The 22078-nt window shown below is 42.4% G+C and overlaps 1 protein-coding gene and 1 long non-coding RNA gene across 13 annotated transcripts in view; one reads left to right on the top strand and one right to left on the bottom strand.

The window, feature by feature from the left end:
* Nucleotides 1-22078, top strand: part of PARD3 (par-3 family cell polarity regulator) — a 613817-nt gene that overhangs the window by 505092 nt on the left and 86647 nt on the right. The window lies entirely within an intron of this gene.
* LOC130273148 (uncharacterized) overlaps nt 654-22078 on the bottom strand; it is a 37628-nt gene continuing 16203 nt past the window's right edge. Inside the window, exons 2-3 of the long non-coding RNA XR_008843892.1 lie at nt 12137-12225; nt 654-5294 (exon numbers count right to left, since the gene is read on the bottom strand). This is a non-coding gene — a long non-coding RNA (uncharacterized LOC130273148). The remainder of the gene's footprint in view (nt 5295-12136; nt 12226-22078) is intronic.

Below are 22078 nucleotides of genomic sequence, written 5' to 3'. Positions count from 1 at the left end.
GACAGATCGCTAGCCTCCACAGTACATGCTGACACAATTGGTCTTTCTCCACAGCAGTGCCCTCTAGCTTGTGTTAGTTACTACACCTAAGTATGGCAACCACTGCTCTCAGTACATACGTGGCTAAGGGAACTTACTGTAGATGGTTTGCAGTGAGTGAAACAAGCATAACATCGTATCTATGTATGGGTAATTTATGGGTGTGGGGTGCTATTTAAGTATCCTAAAATGTAGTTAATTGCAGTTTTTTGAGAATGGGTGACCTTAGTTGCCTTTTCTATTGTAATCTGTTGTTCTTCATCTGCTCAACCCCACGAGAAGAAGGAAGACTGTGCAGTGTCTCTAGTCACCCGGCATAAAGGCAGTTCTCTCCTGTAACATTGTGTGTGAACCGTCTTGTAAGGTAACCTGTAACATTTCAGTTATGTGCGGCCATTAAGTTCAGTGACCTCACTCTCAGCTTTATCCTTCCTCACCAATAGTCTCCATTGTCTATGTTTATCACATTAGCTTTCAGTATAGTTAAAATGCCAAGGTCAGAGCATGGCGACATGAAGGAATCCGTACTTCACAACAGAGCTGACACGTAAAAATCTGAGACGTAGTCAAGTGGAAGGAACATAGAAAGGCTATTTATTGTAAATGAAGAACGACTTTACCATAGTGTATAAGTTGGGGGAGGGGGGGATCTTTAACTATTGCATAGTTACATAGATGATAAGGTTGGAAATAAGACAAAGGTCCATCAACCTATACCTCTTCTGTGTTGATCCAGAGGAAGTCTGGAGTCCCCCCCCAATTCAGAATATGGCAATCACTATAAAGCCCAGGATCATTATCCTATCTGCAGAATTTAGTGCTTGCAAGAGCTTACCTTCCACTCCAGAATACATTCAGGCCCCAGATCAGACCCCCAAATGATTTATTGGACATGTGACCAGACCTTCAATTCCCTACTGTGTAGTCTTCTTTATCACGCAATGCATTGATGTCGCAGTTGAGCAGTGATATGCCTGTTGGCTACCTTGTCGAGAAACTGGGACACCTGCTAGCTCTGCCCGATTTTTTTTAGGGAATCTCATTTAAATTTGCAGTGAATAGGCAACTATGCTTTCTACATTGACCTCCCGTATAGATGAGCGATAAATAAGTTTGCGATTCCATTACAGCCTTGTTTCCTAATACCAGTGGCTCCCAACCTGAATTGTAACTTGACAATTGATTTGCTCATGGTGCTGTACAGGACGCAACTATTAGAAAAAAAAAATCCTCCTTTTAATTCTAAACACTATTGCTTTCGACGGACTTTGCTCTTTGATTTACAACTTTTTGGAGTGAACTTGTAGCAAATAATAAGCTCATCCACCACGAGGAGGACAAAAGGAAGGTGAAATGTAGCGTTAATAATTTAGTTTCAATAACCTTAAAAGGTTCACCCGGCACTTTTAACCTTGCATTCAAAACGCAGGCAGCAGCATTGAATCATAAAAATGTTTCTTTTGCATTTGCAAGTCATTTATTCAAGTCCAGTCAAGACAAAAGATCCATTTGCCGGGGAGGTCACTTAAAAGCGTGAATTTAAACTCTCCGAGGTGTCTCTTGTGGATCTTATTCAGACGACGTCTTAATTACCCCAAACGTGTTTTTTTTTTTCTTTTATAATAATTCTTTTATGATTTATGTAGATCTTCTTGAGTTGTTAGTTGATAAGGGCTTTGCATATGTAAGAGCGCACTTATTCATAGCTTAATAGAGATTACCCAAATCAGAGACTTTTTGTTTTTGGGATGTAAATATGCTGATTTGCTTTAAATCAATCAACATAATGAGGCTTTTCAGAGCCATCAAGATCCTCGGTGGCACGCTCCGCTCTGGCATTTGAACTTTTAAGTGTGCAACCCTGACATACTAATAGCGACAGGAATAAATGTTTTAAATCTGTGTTCATTCTGCAGAGCATATTGTCATACCCGCTCTGACATGCCAATCTTCTCTTCAGCAAGCCCTTTACAGCACAATTTAACTGCTGTAATATTTTGCTATAGTGAGATGAGGTGTCAGTCATCAGTATCCTATCGTGATTTCCATGGACAGCGCCGGCACTCTTAGGCAAGATATGCTTTGGATTTGAAGGGCGACAAGAGCATACTAAGAAATCAAGCACACGGTGATTGCGGGAGGCTTGGGCAGTGCAATGTGATATGAGAGTGTATTAGTGTCATTATGCATCCACAGCAACAAAGGAATATCATATCATATACAATTCTCCGAAATGTGTTGTTTTTTTTTTTTATATTGACAAATCTCATATTAACCCATATTTTCCGGTCCCCCTACAGCTTCTGCAAGTTTTTTTTCTCTTTTTCATATTGTAATGATGGATTTTGTTGCTAGGTGGACATGTCAGTAACTGAGTTTTATATTATTGCATGTAGTCTGCATCTGGATTGGAATCCCGTTGGTCTTGTGTGACCCAATAAAAAACATGCGGGCGGTAATGAGGTTGTTGGGGCCGAAGCGGGTGGTCACAGAATGTGTTGCAGGTCCCGTAAAATCCCGCACAGTCCCGCTAACCTCTGATATGCCACAGGGGCTGATGAAATGGCACAAGTAGCTAATGAAATGGCACTGGGGGACTATCTCTAAAAGCTGTGAAAAAATGCTTGCAGGAGCTGGCAGAATCTGACACACGTGGAGCAGGCGGGAGTGCTACCCACACTTTGCGGGAACAGGTGGTAATGGTCCCAAATCCATCGGGTGGGCCGGCCTGTGCTGGTCTCTATTTTGCAGCACTACTTTTAATGTAAAAAATACAGGAACTCTGACCGAAACCTTTAGGCGTTATAAGCGAAGAATACATTCTATATTTTTTTTACAGTCTTTATGCTTTCTTTTGGTGTCCCATGCTTTGAATTTATTTTTGTCAGGACGCGCTCACTGCTGCCCTTTCTAATGAATCGAGAATCTAATGGCCTGTAATACCTATTCCCCCCCCCTTCACTATTATCATCATTATTATAATTTTTCTGTCCTTTTTCGCTCCCTTTTTCTTTTCTCTTTCTTTTCTCCCCCCTCTTTTTTCACCCATTTTGGTATTATTTGCTGTTTTTTGGTTGTGAATGCACTAGCCCTACACCTATCTGCTCACTATTTCACCTTTCTTCACTTATCACTGGCAGATACCTTTTGTTTTTATAAGATGCAACTAGTGCTGGGCGGTATACCGGTTCATACCGAATACTGGTGTGTTTTCTGTTTACGATATCAATTTTTCCATATACCTCAATACCGATCTGGCCCCCCAGCTGCCACTAGGTGTCTCCTTTCTTGTCCAGGGCACATGTCCCCCTCATCCCTTGCAGACATCCAAAATCAGGAAATGCCTGATTTTGGGCTGTGTGTAGCACAGTGAGGGAGGAAGTTCTCCCCTGTATGGCTTCAGATGATGTCACACCTTCTGGGGAACGCCCCTTCCCAGTCTGTGAATGTAAATGAGTTTGAGCAGAAAATACAGAACAATATCAAGGTAGAAAACTAAAAAAAATAAAAATAAAAGGCAGAGGGTGGTTTATCATGATGGGGGCAGTGAACTGGGAGGATTATAAAATTTAACAAGATCATGACAGGTACTCTCTAAGCTCTACTACATTTGAATACTATAGTCATATATATTGATCTTATCAAGCAAAACATCATTTAAGGTCCACAACTTTTCCTAATATCCTTCCAATTCCTCCTCAAAGCCTGGCTTATATATGGCAATGGCGTTGAGCTGGTGCGTTGGTCCCCTAGTGATTTAACACATTGATTGTTGCCACTTTACTTGGAGCCGACATCAAAGATCACAATTACTCCATAAAGATTGTTTGTTTTCCTGCTGCCACATCAGTGACAAATGCCTTCCATGTGCAAAGACTTAAAGGTTCACGTAGATTTATTTTTTCTGACATGACAGATATAAACATCGCCTTAAAGTGTATACACTGCGGCCTTCACTTCATCGAATTTCACAGGCAGAAGAATAAGTTAGCTTTCTCCACTGTGGAAAATATTGTATACTCTCACTTATTTAATTTTTTTTTATTTTTTTTTAAAGAATTATATTGATTATTCAAAAAGTTAAGATTTATCATAACCTGTCCAGAGGAAAAGTTGCTGAGTCGCCCATAGCAACCAATCGGATCGCTTCTTTCATTTTTCAGAGGCCTTTTCAAAAATAAAAGAAGCGATCTGATTGGTTGCTATGGGCAACATTTCCTTTTTGGACAGGTTTTGATAAATCTCCCCCTATAAGTATACCAGAGCATACGTTTAGATACCGTAAAAATGTATCTCCCAGCGTACCGCTGTGGTATAGCTGTGAACCAGCCCTAACTTTTGTTTGTCTAAACTTAGATTTCCATCAAGTGCTGTCACTTATTTAGGAAAATCCCCATTCCGTGTAGTAGGGAAGGGAACAATATGGGTAGGTGTTCTGCTGTATGCACATTTCATGGCCTGTCTGTAGATTCCTAAAGACGAAAGTTTTTAAACTGTTTCCTGCCAGAGGGACGTAGGAGCCAAATTGCCAACTGTGCGCTCCCCAGATGAGATGGGCAGAATTAGATTAAGCTGCTTACTGTTGACATGTCTATTGATCTGGGTTCAGTGCAGTTTCCTGTCTGCAGGCCGCCTGATTGCTGTATACAATAACATTGTGCCGCAGTTTATGTCGAATTGGGGACTTTGAGCATCAATTACTTCAGGAAGACTGTGGTATGGGGAGATAAGGTTAAGCTTCTTCTAGAACTCAGGCAACACATTTACAGCACAAAATGTGACTTCAATGTTCCTTCTATAAATTTGTGAAGTTCTGTGGAGGAGGAGGGGGGGTGTAAGCGCCTACCACTGCTGCGCATTATTGCTAAATACCTATTGTTATGGGCTTATTGGTGTCGCAGTGGTATTTTCAGCCAGCGTATTAGATGAAGAGTAAGCGTAAAGTTGTGGACTATCTAAAAAGTGCAAGAAGTTTTGGAATGGGTTTGTTTCCCCTGACCTTCTGTTCCTTGAAAGAGTGGGCGATCAGTGTTATCTTTCTTGGCACACGCGCATCCCATTGCTTAACAGTTCTCCATTCCTCTATCTGTTCAGTAATTTGTTTCACTGTGCCGTAAACAATATACGTCTTGAAGATTAAGAGCTTGTTTTCACTGGTGGTTTCCTGAAAGTAAGCTCTTAAATTGATTTTGCTATTTGAAGACGTTGTTGAAAAAGCCTACACCCGGGCAGTAATGCATCACCAAGGTCCGTTCCTAAACACAAACACACAACAAAAGGGATAATACGAAAGAGAAGTTTTATGCATTTTTCTTTCATTACAATTTTATTTATTTTTTTTTCATCTGGAAATATAAAACTTTAGAAAAAATGTGTTTTAGATATATTTTAAAGAGGTTGACCTGCAATACCAGACGGGCCAGGGATGGGTGTGGGGCTGATTAAAGACAAAAAACAGACTTTTTTCTTAATCCTGCACAACTCTGTATGTTTACATACATGTAGGGCCTGGAGCAAAAGTTACTTATAAAGAACGAGAAACGGTTTGGGACACTTTTGGACTATTTTATAAAAGTGCTTGTTTTCTGATTACCAAACCATGGGATCCAGCACAATCCGTGCAATACCGACACTATGACTTACTGTAAAGAAGTCATCCAGCAAAATAAATCTTATCCCCTATGCAAAGGATAGGGGATAAGATGCCTGGTGGGGTGGGGGGATCGTGCTGCTGTGATCCAAACCCCCACCCCCCGAGATCTCTGTGCAGCACGGGTGCAAGGGGTTATCCGGCCAAAGAGCAGCACTCGCTTTCAATGCGGGGCTGAGTCTCCAGTCTTAGAAAGCTCTTTGTTTCTGGGATTGGGGACGTGACGTCCGTCACACCCCCTCTCATAGACCGAATTGAAGGGGGCGTGGCATTACATAATGTCCCCAGTCCCAGAAACAAAGGGCTTTCCGGGACTGGAGACTCAGCCCCGCATAGAAAGCGAGTGCTGCTCTTTGGCCGGATAACCCCTTTGCACCCATGCAGGTGCTGCACTGAGATCTCGGGGGGGGGGGGGGGGGGGTTCCCAGCAGCGCCGCCCCCCACCCCACCAGGCATCTTATCCCCTATCCTTTGCATAGGGAATAAGATTTATTTGGCTGGATGACTTTCCTGCAACTTTCTGAGGCTGGAGACTCAGCCCCGCATTAAAAGCGAGTGCTGCTCTTTGGCCGGATAACCCCTTTGAAACACTCGGGGGATTCCGAGAACGTACTTGGGACACAGGTAATGAGTCATTGGGGTGGATCCTGGCAGCTGCTCTTTTCTCCGCCAGTGCGCACTGATCCAGACCTCTCTAGATAGGGAAATACTTTTCACTCAGGGCCAACATGTCAGAAAGCATCCACAAGGACAACCCCCCACGACTACTTACCAGTGTCCCACTGTCCCTGAGTGACATGTATCTCCCTATCTGAGATATATATCATACAGCACTGGCAGAGCAAAGATCAGCCTCCAGGATCCGCCACAGTGACTACTTACCACCAACATCTTCTTTAAACTATGATTTTGCTGAAACCCCTGTGTGAAATAGTTCTTTTATCCTCCCTGCAACTTTTTGTTTGATGGAAGCTGGGGTAATATAAGTAGTGCAAAATACATGAACTATAGCTCCTCATCTCTGGGTCCTCGATTATACAGAATCTTTTGGCAGAGTAACACAGAGTCCTTTTCACGGCCTGAAATGTTTTTTATTGCCATTATGCAGCCGTCATATTTCAATATGTGTGGCCAAGCGAGAGGTCTTCTTCTCTTCACCCTTATATTTAAGAGTCCCTTGGTGAAACCAATCCTATAAAATATCATTATAGTCCTCTACGATTTATTCTCCTCCCTGACACTCCTTAATACAAATTCTTCTGCAAATGAAAGAAACATGGCAGTGTTCTAGTATAGGTTATTTTGTGTCATACCCAGATATTCTTTTATCTTGATATTCCTTTAACCCCTAGTAAAGCCCATAAGTACTTTTATATATGTTCTGTCTTTTTTTTTTTTTTCCTATTGTGTTTTCAGACAAGTGCTTTCCTTAAATTTTTAATGCTTTTTCAGTTTTTGCTTGAAGGGACACTTTATAAAGATAAAATTGGAAGTAATGCTACTTTAGTCCAGTTGTAGTGATGGGAATCCTTGCAGACGTGACATTGCAAGACTCTATCTAGATGAGATTTTGTTAGATCAAAGATACCACTCCTTATTCCTTTAAAGGGGTTGTGCGCTGCCCTGCAGTTCGGAGCTCCGCTCACAGCGTCCGGAAGTTCATTACTCCGAACGCTGTGTGCGGGCTTCCGTGTTCGCAGCCGCCGGGCATGACGTCTCGCCCGCCCCCTTCGTGACGTCTCGCCCGCCCCCTTCGTGACGTCTCGCCCGCCCCCTTCGTGACGTCTCGCCCTCCCCCTTCGTGACGTCTCGCCCGCCCCCTTCGTGACGTCTCGCCCGCCCCCCTTCGTGACGTCACGCCCGCCCTCTCAATGAAAGTCTATGGGAAGGGGGCGCAACCGCTGTCACGCCCCCTTCCCATAGACTTTGGTAGAGGGGACGGGCGTGACATCACGCCCGGCGGCTGCGAACACGGAAGCCCGCACACAGCGTTCGAAGTAATTCCGGATTTAGATATTTTATCTCCCATCCCGAGGATAGGGGATAAGATGTCTGATCGCGGGGGGCCCCCATTACGCCCCCTCCCTTAAACATGAAGGGAGGGGGCATGATGTGATGTCATTAGGGGGTGTGGCGTTACGTCATGTCTCCAGTCCCGAAAACTTCCGGTTTCCGAGCCTGGAGACGCAGCTCTGCACATAAGGTGGGTGCTGCAGGGAGATCACGGGGGTGACCCAGCGGCGAGTCAGCCAGTCCAGCTGAAATGGGCAGGTTTGGCCGACCTCAATAAGTATCACCAGCTTTTGTTTCAATATCTTTTATCTGTGTAATGTTCTCCCTTCATATCATATCAAGATAAGTAAGATTTTTGCCGGGTGGGTGCCTGAAACAGGAGTTTTTGATTGGAGTTTCACTTTGTTGCGTATCAGATACTAGAGGTGACAAAGTAGCGATGTAGGAGAATAAATGAGTTTCACCTCTTAAAATGCCACAGTCTTTATCTATGGAAACATTGCGTCTGTCTTCATTGCTGAATTTGGTCCTATCACGGTACGCACTGACCTGTAACTGGTATTAATGGAGCAGGTATGCGGCAGCTCTGAGAGTGCCCGCTTTCTCCATGCACAATTGGAAATGCTATTAACTACTTACTGCGGGGCACTGTTCTCCCTCGTGTAGACAGCTTGGCTTTTTTTTTTTTTTTTTTTTTACATTAAATTAGTCTGCTACATCTTCTCATAAGTCTGTGTGCCGGCTGATATGTATGAAGTGGAAAAAGATTGGAAGCACTTGCTGAATTGCAAAGAATGGAAGGCACAATTACCCACAGAGATAACAGATCTTATTGGCAAAATGTACTGAATACCAGCGGAATGAACAATGGCTTCTAAAAAGAAACCAAGTTCCTTAAAAAAAAAAAAAAACATAGCCTTAAAGGGGTACTCCACTGGCCAGCGTTTAGTAAATGTTCCGAACGGTGTTTTTGCGCTGCGGGGTCAGCCATGCCCCTCGTGACATCACAGCCACACACACTCAATGCAAGTCTAAGGGAGGGGGCGTGACGGTAGTCACGCCCCCTCCCATAGACTTGCATTGAAGGGGCGTGTCCGTGACATCACGAGGGCGTGGCTGACCCCCGCAGTGCGAAAACACCATTCAGAACATTTACTTCCAAACGCTGGCCAGTGGAGTACCCCTTTAAAGAAGACAACTGTTCTCCTCGTGTTGTTCATTATGTAATGTCTGCCGTTGTGGTTGTAGACGCCGTATGTAATCAGCGAGGTCTGCCGCGCATTGTTAGTCTTTGTGGTCACACCTAGATTTTTTATATACTTTTTAGGCAGTTAAAATAAACATTGAAACTTTTGCACTCTTTGTGTTTACAAGTGAAAGAAATTGGTTTCATGTTAAGTGACTACGAAAAAAAGGATTCTGTTAGGGTCAAGGTTTACTTCCCCTTAAGGTTCTCAGTGTGTTTTTACATTAGGGGATTGACACGTGAGCACTTGTGGATAAAGCAAGGATATTTCCCTTTCCCTCCCATTTTGAAATGATTTCATATTTAAAAGAAACAAAGAGTGTTAACAATAAGATGATACGGAGGTAGCGGTGGTATCCTGATAACCTTGCTGATGCATACCGTGCCTTGTATAAGTATTCAACTCTTTTTGCCCATTTTGTTACTGTTACAAACTGGAATTAAAATATACGTAAATAAACTTTTATTGTTTGATTAACACAGCATGCATAGTACTTTACAAAATGTAGAAAAGTCCGGGGGGGTTAATACTTATGCAAGGCTCTGTAAAGCAACGCAGAAGCATAATTGATAGCCATGCATAATGTACACAGCGATGTCACAGTACAGGGATAATGCGAATAGTGATGTCACAGTACTGGGATAATACACACAGAAATGTCACAGTACAGGGATAATACACACAGAAATGTCACAGTACAGGGATAATACACACAGTGATGTCACAGTACAGGGATAATACGCACAGTGACGTCACAGTACAGGGATAATAAACAGTGATGTCACAGTACAGGGATAATACACACAGTGATGTCACAGTACAGGAATAATACACACAGTGATGACACAGTAGAGGGATAATACACAGTGATGTCACAGTACAGGGAATAATACACAGTGATGTCACAGTACAGGAATAATACACACAGGGATGTCACAGTACAGGGATAATACACAGTGATGTCACAGATCAGGGATAATACACAGTGACGTCACAGTACAGGGATAATAAACAGTGATGTCACAGTACAGGGATAATACACAGTGATGTCACAGTACAGGGATAATGCACAGTGATGTCACAGTACAGGGATAATATACACAGTGATGTCACAGTACAGGGATAATATACACTGATGTCACAGTACAGGGATAATACACAGTGATGTCACAGTACAGAGATAATATACACAGTGATGTCACAGTACAGAGATAATATACACAGTGATGTCAAAGTACAGGGATAATACACACAGTGATGTCACAGTACATGGATAATACACACAGTGATGTCAAGTACAGGGATAATACACACAGTGATGTCACAATAAAGGGATAATACATACAGTGATGTCACAATAAAGGGATAAAACACACAGTGATGTCAGAGTACAGGGATAATACGCACAGTGATGTCACAGTACAGGGATAATACGCACAGTGACGTCACAGTACAGGGATAATACACATAGTGATGTCACAGTACAGGGATAATACACAGTGATGTCACAGTACAGGGATAATACACACAGTGATGTCATAGTACAGGAATAATATACACAGTGATGTCATCACAGTACAGGGATAATACACAGTGATGTCACAGTACAGGGATAATACACACAGTGATGTCACAGTACAGGGATAATACACAGTGATGTCACAGTACAGGGATAATACACACAGTGATGTCACAGTACAGGGATAATACACACAGTGATGTCACAGTACAGGGATAATACACAGTGATGTCACAGTACAGGGATAATACACACAGTGATGTCACAGTACAGGGATAATACACACAGTGATGTCACAGTACAGGGATAATGCACAGTGATGTCACAGTACAGGGATAATGCACAGTGATGTCACAGTACAGTGATAATGCACAGTGATGTCACAGTACAGAGATAAAATACACAGTGATGTCACAGTACAGGGATAATACACAGTGATGTCACAGTTCAGGGATAATATACACAGTGATGTCACAGTACAGGGATAATATACACAGTGATGTCACAGTACAGGGATAATATACACAGTGATGTCATAGTACAGGAATAATATACACAGTGATGTCACAGTACAGGGATAATACACAGTGATGTCACAGTTCAGGGATAATATACACAGTGATGTCACAGTACAGGGATAATACACACAGTGATGTCACAGTACAGGGATAATATACACAGTGATGTCATAGTACAGGAATAATATACACAGTGATGTCATCACAGTACAGGGATAATACACAGTGATGTCACAGTACAGGGATAATACACACAGTGATGTCACAGTACAGGGATAATACACACAGTGATGTCACAGTACAGGGATAATACACAGTGATGTCACAGTACAGGGATAATACACAGTGATGTCGCAGTACAGGGATAATACACACAGTGATGTCGCAGTACAGGGATAATACACACAGTGATGTCACAGTACAGGGATAATACACACAGTGATGTCACAGTACAGGGATAATACACAGTGATGTCACAGTACAGGGATAATACACAGTGATGTCACAGTACAGGGATAATGCACAGTGATGTCACAGTACAGAGATAAAATACACAGTGATGTCACAGTACAGGGATAATACACATTGATGTCACAGTTCAGGGATAATATACACAGTGATGTCACAGTACAGGGATAATACACAGTGATGTCACAGTACAGGGATAATACACACAGTGATGTCACAGTACAGGGATAATACATACAGTGATGTCACAATAAAGGGATAATACATACAGTGATGTCACAATAAATGGATAATACACACAGTGATGTCACAGTACAGGGATAAAATACACAGTGATGTCACAGTACAAGGATAAAATACACAGTGATGTCACAGTACAGGGATAATACACAGTGATGTCACAATACAGGGATAATATACACAGTGATGTCACAGTACAGGGATAATACACAGTGATGTCACAGTACAGGGATAATACACACAGTGATGTCACAGTACAGGGATAATACACACAGTGATGTCATAATAAAGGGATAAAACACACAGTGATGTCACAGTACAGGGATAATGTAGTAATGCTACAGCACATGAATGGGATAATGGGCACACATTGGGAATAACCATGGGCCATCTAGAATGGGTCCAAATTCATCCCACCTTCCTGAGTGTTCACTCGTCTTACCTTATGAGTGGCAATGGCTTTGCTTCGTTGTTTGCCTCCATAACAGCTGCTGTGCCTGCTACCCAGTTATCTACGCCAATACGCAAGTCCTGCAAAAATGACATATGGTAGGTAAGGGGCCCTACTACAAGGAAAGCCCATTAGGGACATTACGCTTTCACCTTAGGCTACTAAAAGCAACTAAACACTTTTATCTTGAAAGCTTGGGTTCAAGTCAGTGGTTCCCAACCAGGGTGCCTCCAGATGTTGCAAAACTACAACTCCCAGCATGCCCGGACCGCCAAAGGCCATCCGGGCATGCTGGGAGTTATAATTTTGCAACACCTGGCGGCACCTTGGTTGGAAAACACTGGTTTAAGTTGACATTCACCAATATTTTAGGAACAATAATAGTCAGTGCAGACCAGTAATACCCATGCAGAACTTTAGGTACTGTTCTTCGGCAAGTATGACTAGTTATTAGAGATGAGCGAACTTACAGTAAATTTGATTTGTCACAAACTTCTCGGCTCAGCAGTTGATGACTTATCCTGCGTAAATTAGTTCAGCTTTCAGGTGCTCCGGTAGGCTGGAAATGGTGGATACAGTCCTAGGAAAGAGTCTCCTAGGAAAGATTCTCTTAGGACTGTATCCACCTTTTCCAGCCCACCGGAGCACCTGAAAGCTGAACTAATTTATGCAGGATAAGTAATCAACTGCCGAGCCGAGAAGTCCGTGACGAATCGAATTTACTGTAAGTTCGCTCATCTCTACTAGTCATATCAGAAAGAAGGTTGTGAACCCACATCCTGAGGTAGGGGTCTCCAAACTGTGATCCTCAAGATGTTGCAAAACTACAACTCCTAGCATGCTCCGGGCATGCTGGGAGTTGTAGTTTTACAACATTTGAAGGTCCACAGTTTGGTGACCACTGTTCTGAAGCATCGTTCATGTTATAAAGTTTATATAATTTTATGCCTGTATTTGTGTTTCCCAACCTTGGTGCCTCTAGCTGTTGAAAAACTACAACTCCCAGCATGCCCGGACAGCCGTTGGCTGTCCGGGCATGCTGGGAGTTGTAGTCTTGCAACAGCTGAAGGCACCCTGGTTGGGAAGCACTGCTGTATTTGTTGAAGTGCTAATCTCCACATTTGGTAAGTGCATAATTTTCACAGCGCACTAATATGTAATTGCTGACTTGCGCGTCGTCATATTGCAGCTGTCGTTGCTGCTCTGAAATCTGCTGTTCTGTTGAAAGTGTCACCCCATCAAAAAAAAAAAAGCGAAGCGAACGTTCCCGATGTTCTCTCGGCGACTGTTCATGTAGGAGATAAATCAGCAGTTCTACAAGTCGTCTCCTCTATAGAGAACCGAAACCATATTGTGCCGTCTCCATCACGCTCAGAATCACAATGCCGCTCGCCGCTGTTTTACACAGGTCACTTGCTGAGACCGCAGAACATGCAAATAAAGATGTCGAAAGATGGGAGCATCAATCTTTTTTTTTTGGCAGCACGGGAAAAAAAAATGAATAGAGGGGGGATTATAAGACGGCTTCATCATGCGCCGTCCCAATGTGTGGTACGTTATTGTTTTGTAGGGATTCTCCTTAATATACGTTCCGACGCGAGGAACGTGATGGAACACTTCAGCGTTTACATCTGCTCGGTAATTAGAAATCCCACTGTCGGAGACTGCCGACGATTCCCCAGTCTTTATTTCCTTGTTGGCACGGGTTCTTGGTAACTCTTAGGATGTAACATAAGTTTAATGTGTGTGCAAACAGAAGAAAATGATTCCGGCGTCGCTCCCCGCGACATGATCTCCTATTTAGCGCGACAGATTTAAAGAGCAGTCTCATCTGATAGTAACACTGGTACAGTCGCCATCAGTAAGTGTTAGGCAAGTTTCCCCCAAGCGTAATACCATTATATTTTTGAACCATAGAAACAAATGTGTCGGCAGATGAGAACCATCTAGTCTGCCCAATATTCTAACTTATATGAAGGATAGCCTTATACCTATCTCTATCTTATATGAAGGATAGCCTTATACCTATCTCTATCTAATATGAAAGATAGCCTTATGCCTATCCCTATCTGATATGAAGGATAGCCTTATGCCTATCTCTATCTAATATGAAGGATAGCCAAATACCTATCCCTATCTTATATGAAGGATAGCCATATACCTATCCCTATTTTATATGAAGGATAGCCTTATACCTATCTGTTTGATATGAAGGGTAGCCTTATACCTATCCCTATCTTATATGAAGGATAGCCATATACCTATCCCTATCTTATATGAAGGATAGCCATATACCTATCCCTATTTTATATGAAGGATAGCCTTATGTCTATCTCTATCTAATATGAAGGATAGCCTTATGCCTATCTCTATCTTATATGAAGGATAGCCATATACCTATCTCTAACTTATATGAAGGATAGCCTTATGCCTATCTCTATCTAATATGAAGGATAGCCATATACCTATCCCTATCTTATATGAAGGATAGCCATATACCTATCCCTATTTTATATGAAGGATAGCCTTATGTCTATCTCTATCTAATATGAAGGATAGCCTTATGCCTATCTCTATCTTATATGAAGGATAGCCTTATGCCTATCCCTATCTTATGCAAAGGATAGCCTTATGCTTATCCCTATGTTATGGTATATGAAGGATAGCCTTATGCTTATCCCTATGTTATGGTATATGAAGGATAGCCTTATGCCCTTCCTATGCATGCTTAATCTCCTTCACTGTATTTGCAGTGACCACTTGTGCAGGAAGACTATTCCATGCATCCACTACTCTCTCAGTAAAGTAATACTTCCTGATATTACTGCAGAAACCGTTTCCCTTCAAGTATAAACTATGTCCTCTTGTGGTAGTTTTTATTCTTTTTAATCTCCTTTTTTACCGTTTTGATTAACTTTATTTACATGAAAGTTTCTATCATATCCCCTCTGTCTCATCTTTCTCCTATATACCCATGAGCACTTTCCTCTCTTCTACCAATACCTTTCCGTAAACACCCATGAGCACGTCCCTCTTTCTACTGCTGATACCTCTCCCCATACAACCATGAGCACTTCTCTCTACTGCTGATACCCCTCTATACACATATGAGCACTTCCCTCTACTGATAACTTTTCCCTATACATTATAAGCACTCCCTTCTTTCTACTGCTAATACCTCTCCCTATACAACCATGAGCAACCCCCTCCACACTGCTTATACCTTTTCCTATACACAGATGGGCACTTCCCTCTACTGCTAATACTTCTCCCTATACACCATAAGCACTTCCTCCTTTCTACTGCTAATACCTCTCCCTATACACAGATGAGCACTTCCCTCTACTGCTAATACTGCTAACCCTATACACCATAAGCACTTCCTTCTTTCTACTGCTAATACCTCTCCCTATACACAGATGAGCACCTCTCTCTACTGCTAATACCTCTCTCTATACACCAAGCATTCTGCTAGCATTTCCTGCTGTTCTACTACATTGTCTGCCTACCTTTAAAGGGGTACTCCACCCCTAGACAGCTTATCCCCTATCCAAAAAATAGGGGATAAGATGTCAGATCACCGCGGTCCCTCTGCTTGGGAGCCCCGGGATCGCCGCTGCGGCACCGCGCTATCATTACTGCACAGAGCGAGTTCTCTCTGTACGTAATGGTGGGCGATACAGGGGCCGGAGCATCATTATGTCACGGCTCCGCCCCATCAATACAAGTCTATGGGAGGGGGCGTGGTGGTCGCCACGCCCCCTGCCATAGACTTGCATTAAGGGGGCTGGCCGTGATGTCACGAGGGGCGGAACCATGACATCATGCTGCTCCGTCCCCTGTATCGCCCGTCATTACGCACAGAGCGAACTCACTCTGTGCAGCAATGATAGCGCAGTGCCGCAGCGGCGATCCCGGGGCTCCCCAGCAGCGGGACCGCGGTGATCTGACATCTTATCCCTTGGATAGGGGATAAGATGTCTAGGGGCTTAGTACCCCTTTAAGTCTTGGGAGGGGGGTGTAGGAGGAAGCTCCGTCCACCAGCTCTGGCAGAACTGCAATTTATAGATGACGATTTCATAGCAAAAAATCTGCTGAAAAATACTATATACAGGTTATGATGGTCGGAAATAGTGCTGCTCCTCGTGTACACACACGGTAACTTATCCTGAAAAGTCACCTGAAATGATAGATGCTCTTTCAGGACAATTTTGTTCCCCTGAGTTAATGGATTGCCGCGGCATACTTGACATTGTTTACTAGCTAAAGATGGCAGCGTACAACTCATGGCTATCTAAGGCAGGACCATAGTAGTGGTTACACAAATACGCAACCGCTGCTACATTTACATGAGAGACTCTGACATCACTTTACTCTTTCCACCCCCTGTATACACTCAACACATAATATTGAGAATACTGAGATTGCGAAAAAGAAAAATCTTAAAAAAATATAATAGAGTTTTGGAACATGGAGCAGGAGTAGGTGTCAAATACCGGCTCAGAGTTACTAAACAAATACGGTTGTTTTTCTAAACCCGTGGTCTCCAAACTGTGGACCTCCAGATTAGGGCTGGGCGGTATACCGGTTCATATCGAATACCAAAATTTTTGTGCTGCACGATATGAATTTTCCCCCATACCACAATACCGGTTGGGCCCCTCCCCCTCGAGAATTAATGAATGAATCAGCCCAGCGCTGCGCTGTCCACACATCGGGGAACTAATCATATGTGACCTGCGAGCGCTGTTCTGCCCCCCCCCCCCCCCCCAATTAGTTATTAGCCCAGCCCAGCGCTGTCCCCACATCGGGGAACTAATCATATGTGACCTGCGAGCGCTGTTCTGCCCCCCCCAATTAATTAATTGCCCAGCCCAGCACTGTCCCCATCGGGGTAAATACTCACGTCACCCCCATGCGCTGCCCTCCTCGTCCTGTTTGTTGCGGGCGCCGGGCGCTGACACACTAGACCAGTGGTCTCCAACCTGCGGACCTCCAGATGTTGCAAAACTACAACTCCTTTTGCAACATCTGGAGGTCCGCAGGTTGGAGACCACTGCTCTATACTGTGCAGTATCTCTATGCCTGTGCTGCAAAAAATAAACTTTAACTCACCTCCCGTTGGTCCGGTATCAGCCTCACTTGTTTCCTGGGGACAGGAACTTCGGAGAGCCGTCAGCCTATCACCAGCCGCAGCGATGTTCCGCCTCGGCCGGTGATAGGCTGAGCGCACTGTCATGTTAGAAGCCGGCTTCTTACATGACAATGCACTCAACCTATCACCGGCTGGGGCGGAACATCGCTGCGGCTGGTGATAGGCTGACGGCTCTCCGAAGTTCCTGTCCCCAGCGTAAGGCCGACGTAGGTGCGTTAAAGTTTATTTTGTTTACCTTTTGCAGCCCGGGCATAGGGATACCGCACAGTATAGAGTGTGTCAGTGCCGGCGACCGCAACAAACAGGACGAGGAGGGCAGCTCATGCGGGTGATTATGTGAGTATTTACCCCGATGGGGATGTGGGCTGATAATTAATATGGGGGCGGGGGGCTAGGAAATACCGTTATATACCGTGGAACCGCCAAAAGTTTAAAAAATACTGTGATACACACATTTGGTCATACCGCCCAGCCCTACTCCAGATATTGCAAAACTACAACTCCCAGCATGCCCGAACAGCCAACGGCTGTCCGGGCATGCTGGGAGTTGTAGTTTTGCCACAGTTTGAAGCCACTTTTACAAACAAGTCTGATTTGGTGAGGTCGAGTATTCAGATTTGATGGCACATACTGTAGATATTAGCACTTTGGGTTCTTGGCACGGATTCGGGCATGCTGTGTGTCGTACAGTACTTGTAAGGATCTTATTATTAAAGAACAAATACAAATGTGCAACCCATTAAGTCTGCTGGTAACATCTTCAGTCCAATAGATACTTCAAAAAGTGACGTATCTCCTGTGAGAAAATCCTTATTCGCATATGGGGAAGACTTCCTCCAGATTTGCTCATTTCCCACATTTTGAGCTCTTTTTTCCCTCCACTATTGGGGAGTGCGTGTATCGTGTTACTTTACATGTTCACATGGTTTCTTCCCCTTCTCCCGTCCCTAGCGATGTTACCATGAAGAGCTAATAAACTGTGAACTTTCGCATGATCTTATTCCTAAACATCAGGGGCTCTCGGGAAAGCCGCTCTGCCCTCCACACCCACAACTGAAATGCTCCGGCTTGTATGAAGCTTTTTTTACGTCTGTCTTAGAGCTTTTTTGCTGAATCTGTAATGAAACTTTGCAAAAATGTCAAAGTCCCGGAAGCTTTTCAATCACACGTCGTCCGGGTAGTGATTGATGCCGCGGGAATGTGCCGTCATTGAGGATACTTTAGTCTGTTAGTGCAAATGATTATTAATCAATAAGCGGCACTCCGCATCGGCTTCGGGAGATCATTTTAATACATTATGCGTTCTGAAGAATTCAATTCAGCTACCTCTGCAGGAAGACATTGAATTGGTTAGTGGCCTATGGCATTTTAATTACCGATAGCTAAAGAGCAACATTTTGTTTGCAGATTTTTACTTGTTAGGCTGAATTCGGAAATTCTGCATGTGTTTTCTGGGAAGAATTCCGCATCAATTTATTGGTCACTAACTTTAATGGGATTCCACAATGTCATTCACACCAGCAGAATTTCCACATGCGGAGTTCCGCTGCTGAAATTCTGCAATCCGGTCTTATATTTTTCTGGACTTTGGCTGTGGAATCCCATTGAAGTCAACTGGGCTTGATTTCTGCAGAATTCATGTAGAATTTGCACATAATGCCCCTCACTTCTCCTATCTTATTCTTCTGTTTGGTGGGGGGCTCAGCGCTGGGATCCTAGTTGATCAAAATTTGGATATGTCAAAAGTATTTCTAAGTGACAGTGCCCATTTAATTTTCAAGCTCAAAATTGTATGTTAAAGGGTACCTCTCATCAAATAAACTTTTGATATATTTTAGATTAATGAACGTTGAATAACTTTCCAATAGCATGTTAATGAAAAATATGCTCCTTTCTATTGTATTTTTCCCGATCAGTCCTGTCAGCAAGCATTTCTGACTCATGCTGGAGTCCTAAACACTCAGAGCTGCCAGCCTGCTTTGTTCACAGCCAAACAGGCTGTGAACAAAGCAGGCTGGCAGCTCTGAGTGTTCTCCTTTGTGAACAAAGCAGACTGGCAGCTCGTAGTGTTTAGGACTCCAGCATGAGTCTGAAATGCTTGCTGCCAGGACTGGTAGGGAGACCCCTAGTGGTCATTTCTTCAAAGTGGAAAATTAAATAGAAAGAAGCATATTTCTTAATAACATGCAATTGTAAAGTTATTCTGCATACATTAATCTATAACATATCAAAAGTTTTTTTGATGAGAGGTACCTTTTAACTGGTATAGAGAAGGTTTCTCTCATAAGGGAGTGTTGACTTATTTATTGCTTAGGCTATGTTCACACGGCAGAATTTCTGCACGGAAATTATGTTGTAAATGCCGCAGAAATTAATTGCCCATTGACTTCAATGGAATTCCTGCAGCAGAAAATCTGCTGAGTGAATGGAACAGCAGGATCCCATTGAAGTGTATTGGCTATAAATTCATGCAGAATTCCATGCAGAAATTCTGGTGTTTGGACATCGCCTAACTGTGTATTCATACACAGATAATTTAGCAGTTCCAATATCCGTTCTATTTATCTGCATAGTCTTGTTAAAGCATCATGCAGAATTTTCTGCAACAAATCAGACACTTGCAAGTACTTCAGTGCATGTTGGACTCTTCTTAACAAACAAAAACAAAAAACAAAAAAGTCAGGGAGCGGAGCGGAGGGCTGACGCCCCAGTTCTGTCACTTTCTATTGTCGGAAGAAGGAGAAAGCATGGTGATTTCTAAGGAAGGGTCTCTAACGTAATTAGGGGTTGCAATGTGTTGATGATGTCCTTAGCCAAATTTTCTTCTTTTTGGCTAATTAGGTCTTTGTGACTGTTATTTAATTTACGTTATTTATTCACTTTAGTTGTTTTATTTGCTTTATTTGTTTACTTACTTGATTTATTTATTTTATTTGCTTTATTTATTTATTTATTGGTTTACTTTATTTTATTTATTTATTTTCATTATTTATTTATTTTATGTGCTTTATTTACCGTACTTTAATTATTTACTTTATTTGTTGAATATTTTTTATTTACATGTTTAGTTTTCTTTATTCTACTTATTTTAATTCATTTGGTGGTTTTACTTTATTGTGTATTTATTGTATGCATGTATTTGTTTGTAATGTATTTAATTCTTCTTTTCAACTATTATTTTATTGTATTCATTTTATTTCTCTTGTTTTCATTCCGTGACCATCTTTGAAGCATGCACGTTCTGTCACCGTGCACAAGGTAGTAATAACTATATCTCCAATAGAGGGAGACAGAGTCAGAGCAGCAGATCAACTTCTCCTGCACGAGGTTAAGAAAGTGTCAGCGCTCGCAGGAAATAACTAGAATGTAAAGACTGTATGTTTATGGTAGATGCGTATCTGACTATTATTGTATGCATGCACATACATTGTAACTTCATGACCCGCAAACTAAACAAGTAAATGAAAAATATTAAACAAATAAAGTAAAGACATTCATTAAGCAAATAAAGTAATTACATAAAGTAAATAAATAACGCAAATAAAATGTATAAATCAAGTAAACAAATAAATAAAGCAAATAAAATAAATCAAGTAAACAAAGTAAATAAATAAATAAAGCAAATAAAATGTATAAATCAAGTAAACAAATAAATAAAGCAAATAAAATTAATCAAGTAAACAAAGTAAATAATTAAAGCAAATAAAATACCAATTTTGCCATTACACCAACTGCAAATAAAGATGTCACTAGATCAGTGTTTAGATCAGTGTTTCCCAACCAGGGTGCCTCCAGCTGTTGTGAAACTACAACTCCCAGCATGCCCGGACAGCCTTTGGCTGTCCGGGCATGCTGGAAGTTGTAGTTTTGCAACAGCTGGAGGCATCCTGGTTGGGAAACACTGCATTAGATTAAGATTTCCTTCCCAGTCTGTTCTGTGTTTGATCTTTATGACGAAGCAATCTGACCATAACTAACATGCCTGCTCAAGTCAGTGAACCATTGGTTGCATTTAGTTATGGTACCCATAACACCTTCAGTCACTGTTGGCCTTCTGTCTTCCCAATACATGTGCATGCTCGGGTCAGCTGAGCGTGCTTGTGTTTTTAAAGGGGACTGGTTGTATAAAATAAACATTGCTTATCCTTATTTTTCCTGACAACATAGTGCTGGTCCAGACGGCTTTTCTCTAATGTGTACGGGAGCCTTTATTCATATTATACCCACATAGTTTCAGCTGACATTCAGCTTAGAAAATATGCATTACCAATTGTGATTTTTAAAGAGTATCTGTCGTCAAACAATATTTTGTAAACTAACAAATATTATATTCTCTGACTAGTGCTAGCACCCCTCCTGCCCTTAAAAAAATCTCTTCCGAGCTTTAAAAAGCTGTGTATCATACCTTTCCCCTTGCTCACATTGTATGAGCTCCCGGCAGAAGAAAGTGGGCGTTCCCCAGCAGGCGCGATGTCACTGAAGCCTGTGAGAGCTGTACCTCGCCATGCCCCGCATGCACTTCCTGAGTTTGGTTTCTGCCAGGCCGGGAGGAGACCAAACTAACTGTTTGACTTGCGGCAGAGAACAGAACAGAGCCACCTAGTGGCCGTTTTTTCAATCACATTAAAAACATTTAAAGGTTGAGAATTTTAACAGCAAGTAAATAGCAAAGTGTCTTATAATGACCAATATATATTAATTAAGTTTAGTTTGGTGACAGGTACTCTTTAAGATATCCGTCATCATTTAACCCAACCTGTTGCTTTTGCGCTGTTGCA

This window comes from Hyla sarda, chromosome 5 (genome assembly GCF_029499605.1).
Source record: "Hyla sarda isolate aHylSar1 chromosome 5, aHylSar1.hap1, whole genome shotgun sequence".
In the NCBI taxonomy this organism is placed as follows: domain Eukaryota; kingdom Metazoa; phylum Chordata; class Amphibia; order Anura; family Hylidae; genus Hyla; species Hyla sarda.
Note: the sequence above shows the minus strand (reverse complement) of the source record. Positions and strands in the feature narration are given on the sequence as shown.